Source organism: Triticum urartu, chromosome 7A, assembly GCF_056163025.1.
Source record: "Triticum urartu cultivar PI428250 chromosome 7A, HENAU_Tu73, whole genome shotgun sequence".
NCBI lineage: Eukaryota > Viridiplantae > Streptophyta > Magnoliopsida > Poales > Poaceae > Triticum > Triticum urartu.
Genome location: NC_141879.1, coordinates 603,940,340 through 603,949,114, shown reverse-complemented (window position 1 = coordinate 603,949,114; position 8,775 = coordinate 603,940,340).

Sequence of the window (8,775 nt, the reverse complement as noted above, 5' to 3'; positions counted from 1 at the left end):
CGTCTCACTAGGGGCCTCCCTGAGCCGCCCTGCCGGGTCACCGTGACCGGCCGCTGCTGCTCGAGATCATTTTTAAGCCGCGCTAAACCACCCCGGACCTAACGCTGCCCCGGCCTCGCTAGCCAAGTCGCCGGGTTATCTCTGCCCGCTTCAGTTGCCGCCCCGCCGGATTACCTCTGCCCGCTGTTTCCCCACCGGGTCACGTCTGCTCATAGCTGGCGCCGGTTCTTCCCTGCATGAGCTACCGCCGGTTGCATCCAAAGTCGCAATGGACATGCGCCGTGCCGAGCCACAAGCCGCCTCCACCTGAGGGCCGGGCCGCCAGAACGAGTCGCCGAATCGCTTCCGCCGACCTTCTAAACCGCCTCGACCGGTGCGGTCTTGAATCCTGCCTCACCGGGTTACCCACCCGGCGCCCTGCGCCGCCGCGTCGGCCGGCCTTGAGTCGTCGCTCGCCGTCCGTGCCTTTCACCGACCACGCCTGTCTTCTACCTGCTGCTGCAACGAATTGAGCCGCCCCGGCCTCACCCCTGTTGCCGTGAGTCACCGGCGCCACCTCGTTTACCCTTGAACCGGATGTCCAGCGGTCACCGTCACCTCTTGTCTGAATCGCCACAGATGCTACTCGTTGCCACACATCAAAGTTTACAGGCAGGCAATCATTACTTTGGAAAGAGGAAAAAGACAAAGGAAAAGCACACAGATGACGTGAATCTATACGGACTATCTTTTGTATCTGACTACGCTCAGTATCACTGTCCACATTCATCCGATGAAAATACTAGGTGCTATCTTTTCTATGTATTTTACCAACATATATTAAATTGTTTAAGAACAATTACTTTGGTCTATGGTATTTTTTGGCAGGATCATTATTCATTACAGAGGTGTCGTAAGGAGCGTGCACCAAATTATTTTTGGACTAGCGCTTGTCCGTACCGTGCTGCTCGATGGATACGAGTGCAAGTCGTGGCCTCTGCTACATCAACACAACGCGATTGACTCGCCCGTCCGCTCCGGTTTAAACCGCCACGGCTGACTCATCTGTCTATACCCGCGGCCAACTTGCCTGTGATGGCTTCCAGCTTCACCGTAAAGATCATCAACTTCATGGCAGGATAATTCCTGGCCTAACATATGAGGTGATATTCATCCAATATATATTTATATCGCATATTGTTTTCTTTAAAAGAACAATTACTCTGCCTTGTAAGTTCTCTAATGCAGGACAAGTTGTCTACTGCAAAAAGGACTATTATATCACTGAGCTGATGAATGCCTCATACCGGTTTATATCACGGTCAAAAATGGAGAATCCCAAGACAACTCCTCGAGTAGTCTTAAGACTTAGTGGCTATGATGACATGACTTAGCAAATATTGTGAGATTCAGGACCCGGGTCATTGGAGGGAATATTACCCGGTCCCAGAGGCTACCGCCATATTGGTAAAAATATAAAGGCCGTCAGAAAATTTCCGGCTCACAATGATGCTTCGATTTACAATCCGGCTCAAGCTAAACCTGTCTCCCACAAAGCTTTGAACCTCTAAATATCCGGTTTGAAATTCCGGTTTAAAAATAATTCATCTCTTGCAAGTTTGAGTTTTCAGAAAAAATTACAGGGACCAAAGAGAGTTTGTTGCATAGCACAACTCAAACATAGGCACCCGGCGAGCACAGCTCAGAAATATATCACTTGGGGGCTTCTGGCTTATTGAGCTAAGCTATGATTACCCTTTGATCCGGCTCATAGCCACATTTACAGGTCATTTGGGGGCTTCCTGTTCAAACATAGGTCATATTCGAACCAAAGAGAACATAGCTGTCATAACCCTCTTGATCGGTGCAAAGCCAAACTCATTAGGGGGCTTCTTGATCGTATCCGAATCATAGCTTAACCCCTTTTGGGTCTGACTTGGATCGTATTCGAATCAGGGTCGTTAAAAACCTCTCAAGGTCATTTGTGGGCTTCCTGTTCAAACATAGGTCGTATTCGAACCAAAGAGAATATAGCTGCCGGCACCCTCTTGATCGGCGCAACGCCAAAGCCACTGGGGGCTACATGATCGTATTCGAATCCTAGCTTAACCCCTTTGGAACGGTTTACTGATCGTATTCGAATCAGAAACCTTGATTTTTATTTGGTTTAAGTTTTTGCAAACAATCTTTTGGGTTTTGATACTTTTTGCTCATATTTGAAGCATATAAGTGTGGTTTCGTTTAAACCCGGCTTGGCTTTCAACGATAAGTCGCCAGCATGTGACAATCATCATATATTTGGAAGTATTGGCTTCTAAGGATTCGGTTATCACCCTTACTGCACAGGTCATGTAAACCAGCAGTACAAATTAAATATCACAATGGTTATGTGTGGGATATTGTGATCCGCCCTGCGGTAAACCGCCAAGGGATCTTGTGATTTACTTATGTGCAGGATAAAACTACATTTGAGTAGTTACCCGCCCTGGATTTTGACGTTAAGTCGCCAGGGCATATGTTGTTTAAACTCTGTGCAGGATTTACAGAGCTATGACTTACATAAATGATTAAGTTTCAGCCCATCATCAAAGATTGAAATTGGTGTCTCAAAAGGGTTATCAATTCTTGATTTTCTCAAAGGCTATAAGCCACCGGGTTATAAAAATTCCGGCTTACAATGGTGGCATATTAAATTGCCATCGGCCAAAAGCCGTTGGGTATTTAAACTCCGGATTTACTTGTCAACAGATAAGGTATTCAAAGTTGCTTTGGCGCAATGGCTATTATTTTATCAATGGATATGATTTATTGTATAATGGAAAGAATAGTCCCGAGTTGCTGCAGGCTTACAACCCGGCACTTGGGGGCTACATTATTCAGTTTGGGATTATATCAAATATGCAAGTCCCATGTCACTACCAGCATGCACCATGGCACTTGGGGGCTAATGCAAAGACAATTTAACTGGCCTTATTGAAGACCCGACTCATCACATCATAATGAGCCGGCCCTTGGGGGCTACCAATTGCTCCTGTCAACAATTCAAGGTACGCAAGTTTTATTCCATTATATTGAAGGGTCCACTGCTCAGTTGGTAAAGCACAAAGCTCTTAACCTAGTGGACGTGGGTTCAAGCCCCATGATGGGGGTTACATCATATGATGTTCTTTTCAAAAGAAGTATATATAAAGTTCCAGCTCAATATTATCTTACTGAGCCGGCCCTTTGGGGCTACACATTGTTGTTCAAGTCTATATGATCATATATATAAAGTCCCTGCTCATTATTGCATAATGACCTGGCCCTTGGGGCTACACTGGTTGTACTTTTTTATGAGTATAAGGCAATTACAAGTCCCAGGTTGCTGCAAGCATGACAACCCGGCACTTGGGGGCTACATATATGGAGTATTCAAAGTGGCAGTATTTATATTGAAGCAAGTCTTAAGTCATCACTTTGTTTCTGCTGAAGACTTGGGGGCTACAGGTAATATGGATATAAGGGAGAAAAATCTTCAAATTCTCAGTTTTGAGTAAACCAGATTGACCCGGCATCACCAATAACTATGACCCAGCGTCGGCAACAATTATGACCCGGTGCAATCAATATTTACAAACGAGATATTTTGTCAATGATAAACCGGCAAGTTCTACAAGCCGGCTGAAAGTCAGATGAGTTTTTCAAGACCAATATTTTTTAAGCCGGCGCTTTGGAAGCCGATTCAAGTGGATTATTTATTACAATATTTCTCTATAAGATACCAATGTCTGCAAATTGGCTCTGAAGCTGGCCTATTGTCCCGGATTTCTCAAAAGAATTATCTGGATTTTTGCATTGGCAAGATTTGGACATATCTGTTAAAAGAGATTTGCTATAAGATCTTTGAGTATGCATCCAGGAGGAAATGACAAGGACTTAAAGATGATCAGGTGCCGGTCCAGGAAAATATTTAACCTAGAGCACAACCTATCAAGTTTGTTCTTGTGTTTATCTTGCAGGATCAGTTTAACATGGATAAATCCAAATTAAACTCGGGGCTAATGTCGGGGATATACCCCGCGGTATGACCCGGCCAGACTTGGCAACTCACTGGTGACCCGCCCCGACTTGGAGTCGCACTAAGTGACCCGCCCGGATCTCTCCACTCACTGATGACCCGGCCGAGCCAGGTGTCTCATTGATGACCCGACCAGTGGGTTAGAGGAGCGACAAGACCCGGAGGCCCCAGTAGGCGGTTCAAGGAAGGCCGGCTTACGTTATGGTAGTCCGGCTTAAGAGGAAAGCATAAGAAATATTCTCTTATAAAGGAAGCAAGACTAGGACTCCACTTGTAATGGAGTAATCCTAATCCTAATAGGACTAGTCATGTAAGCTGCCCCTTCAACATATATAAGGAGGGGCAGGGCACCCCAAGAGGGACAAGTTCTACAAGTTAGATAGATTAGGGTTAGACAAACAGGTCTATAGCTCTCAAGTTAGAGCACCCGTGTAATGGTGATCATCATCATTAATATCAATGAAGCAGGATGTAGGATTTTACCTCCACCGTGAGGGGCCAAACCTGTGTGAAAACCTCGCGTCTCTCGTTCCACTCAACCCCTCTCAAGCTACCACATAGATGCGTTGGCCTCGTGACTAAGTCCTGACACTAAGGACATCTGCCGTGACAATTCCACGACAGTAGGTGAAGTGTCTAATAGGGGATCCTAGTTTTTTACGTGCGATGCAGGAAGCAGTCCGGGATAGTCGGCTGTAATGGCCACCATGGCATCATCGCAGCTTAACTGATAGAATTGCCGGTCTATCAGCTCTACGAATATAACCGGATCTTCTTCGAGTCCGGAGTCAAGGGCCCGGTCAGGGTCCTCGGGTTGTGGAGAAGGGCTGCTAACCGCCTTTATGGCTTTTCACAGTTCCTGCCGCAAAGTAGCAAGGTGAATATTTACGACAAAGAATGAGGGAAAAATGGGAGTAAGGAGATGTAACTTACCCAGCTTGGAGGATTGTACATGGATGATCCATCCCGTGGCTTGATGTGGATGAACTCCTCTTCCTCTCCCTTAAACAATTCCGACAGAATTTTTGCTAAAGCGACAGCATTGTACGGACCCTTACGCCCGCAGCGGGTGGCATCATCTACCCCGTTAAAACACCATAAGGGGTGCCCACGATATTGAAGTGGTTGCACTCCCCGCATTATGCAAATCGACATAACTTCGATTACTGTCAATCCTGATTGAGCTAGTGCTTTAATCCGGTTCATCAGGTAGAGGACTTCTCCATTATCTTCCACCTAGGGGGCTCCGTGGGCGCCAACTTCGGCGTTTCTTCAAAGGGGCATTACTGAACTCAGGAAGACCCCGCCGAACAGGGTCCGGAAGGGGAACATCCTCCATATAAAACCATTCCGAAGGCCAATCTTCGGACGACTTCTTCGGGGTACCGACAGGTATCCAGTACCGGCGATGCGCCATATTTCGGCTCCGCCCACTTGATAACGTGACCCCCTCTGTGTGCGAGGGACGAGGCAAAATAGCCTTTTCCACAGCTCGAAGTGAGCCTCGCAGCCTAGGAACAACTCGCAGAGAGCAACATAGCCGGCGATATGTAGAATGGAGGCAGGAGTGAAATTGTGTAATTGGAGGCCGTAGAACTCCAGGAGCCCGTGGAGGAACGAATGAATTGGAAATCCGAGTCCCCTTAATAAATAAGGAACAAGGCAGACCCACTCCCCCATAGAGGGACAGGGAAAGCTCTCCGCTTGCTCCCCGCCATTGTAGGTGGCAAGCCCGGCTCGAACGGGCACCATATACGTCGGAGGGAGAAATCCCTTAGTCTGAAGTTCGACTAATCGACTGTGTGGGACTGAACATCTCTCCCAATCACCGGGCTTAGGGCTGCGGGGGCGGGAGGAGGAGCTGTGGAGGTCGGCCATGCTGGAATGGATCTTTTCGAAACATGCTCTAATGGATTCTCGCTGGGGGAGGATGGTATGGATCGGATCAAAGAATCCCCATCCTTTAATAGACAATTTATTTATCTGGCTAGGGGGCGAATGTAAAAACGCCCTGGCACCTTGTATTCATTCGACGCGTGGGAGATAGCCCTTATTGGGCACGTAAGCCAAGATGTCCAAACATTTATGGGACCGGACACTCCTTTACAAACGTTCAAAATATGGAGAAGAACCCGCCTTGCAATGCCGAAGACAACACTGCGCGCCAGACTCATCGTCATTGAAGCCTGGTTCGGGGGTTACTGAGGGAGTCCTCGATTAGGGGGTCTCCGGATAGCCGGATTGTATCCTTTGGCCGGACTATTGGACTATGAAGATACAAGATTGAAGACTTCCTCTCGTGTCCGGATGGGACTCTACTTGGCGTGGAAGGCAAGCTAGGCAATACGGATATGTATATCTCCTCCTTTGTAACCGACCTTGTGTAACCCTAGCCCCCTCCGGTGTCTATATAAACCGGAGGGTTTTAGTCCGTAGAACAACATACAATCATACCATAGGCTAGCTTCTAGGGTTTAGCCTCTCTGATCTCATGGTAGATCAACTCTTGTAATACTCATATCATTAAGAATAAATCAAGCAGGACGTAGGGTTTTACCTCCATCAAGAGGGCTCGAACCTGGGTAAAACATCATGTCCCCTGCCTCCTATTACCATCCGCCTTAGACGCACAGTTCGGGACCCCCTACCAGGGATCCGCCGATTTTGACACCGACAATCGCCGTCGGCACGCTACCTCTACATCTACCTTCGGGATTAGTTTTAGGCCTGAATAATTGTTATTTGTGTCAGTGTTGAGCATGAACATTATATCTGGCTCTTGTTCGATGCGAGACGGTTATTCATTTAAATCAGAGAATAATGGTTGTTCTATTTATACGAGTAATATCTTTTATGGTCATGCACCCTTGATGAGTGGTCTATTTTTGTTGAATCTCGTTCGTGGGGATACACATATTCATAATATTGATGCCAAAAGATGCAAGGTTAATAATGATTATGCAACTTATTTGTGGCACTGCCGTTTAGGTCATATTGTTGTAAAGCGCATGAAGAAACTCCATGCAGATGGGATTTTGTAATCACTTGATTCTTGCGAACCATGTCTCATGGGAAAGATGACTAAAACTCCGTTCTCCAGAACAATGGAGCGAGCCACAGACTTATTGGAAATAATACATACTGATGACCGCTGTCCGATGAGTGTTGAAGCTTGTGGCGGGTATCGTTATTTTCTGACCTTCACATGTGATTTAAACAGATATGGGTATATCTACTTAATGAAACATAAGTCTGAAACATTTGAAAAGTTCAAAGAATTTTAGAGTGAAGTGGAAAATAATCATAACAAGAAAATAAAGTTTCTACAATCTGATCGTGGAGGCGAATATTTAAATTATGAGTTTGGTCTTCATTTGAAACAATGTGGAATAGTTTCGCAACTCACGCCACATGGAACACCACAGCGTAATGGTGTGTCCGAACGTCGTAACCGTACTTTATTAGATATGGTACGACCTATGATGTCTCTTACTGATTTACCACTATCGTTTTGGGGTTATGCTTTAGAGATGGCTACATTCATGTTACATAGGGCACCATCTAAATCCGTTGAGACGACACCGTATGAACTATGGTTTGGCAAGAAACCTAAGCTGTCGCTTCTTAAAGTTTGGGGTTGCGATGCTTATGTGAAAAAGCTTCAGCTTGATAAGCTCGAACCTAAATCGGAGAAGTGCGTCTTCATAGGATACCCAAAAGAAACTGCTGGGTACACCTTCTATCATAGATCCGAAGGCAAGATATTTGTTGCTAAGAATGGATCCTTTCTAGAGAAGGAGTTTCTCTAGAAAGAAGTGAGTGGGAGGAAAGTAGAACTTGATGAGCTAGTTGTACCTTCTCTCGAATTGGAAAATAGCTCATCATAAAAATCAGTTCCAGTGATGCCTACACCAATTAGTGAGGAAGCTAATGATGATGATCATGAAACTTCAGATCAAGTTACCGTCAAACCTCGTAGGTCAATCAGAGTAGGTTCCGCACCAGAGTGGTACGGTAATCCTGTTCTGGAAGTCATGTTACTAGACCATGATGAACCTACGAACTATGAGGAAGCGATGATGAGCCCAGTTTCTGTGAAATGGCTTGAGGCCATGAAATCTAAGATGGGATCCATGTATGAGAACAAAGTATGGACTTTGGTTGACTTGCCCGATGATCGGGAAGCCATAGATAATAAATGGATCTTCAAGAAGAAGACTGACACTCATGGTAATGTTGCTGTCTACAAAGCTCGACTTGTTGCGAAAGGTTTTCGACAAGTTCAAGGATTTGACTACGATGAGACCTTCTCACCCGGAGCGATGCTTAATTCTGTCTGAATCATGTTAGCAATTGCTGCATTTTATGATTATGAAATTTGGCAAATGGATGTCAAAACTGCATTCATTAATGGATTTCTTATAGAAGAGTTGTATATGATGCAACCAGAAGGTTTTGTCGATCCTAAAGGTTCTAACAAAGTGTGCAAGCTCCAGCGATCCATTTATGGACTGGTACAAGCCTCTCAGAGTTGGAATATATGCTTTGATAGTGTGCTCAGAGCATATGGTTTTATACAGACTTTTGGAGAAGCCTGTATTTACAAGAAAGTGAGTAGCTCTGTAGCATTTCCAATATTATATGTCGATGACATATTGTTGATTGGAAATAATACAGAATTTCTGGATAGCATAAAAGGATACTTGAATAAGAATTTTTCAATGAAAGACCTCAGTGAA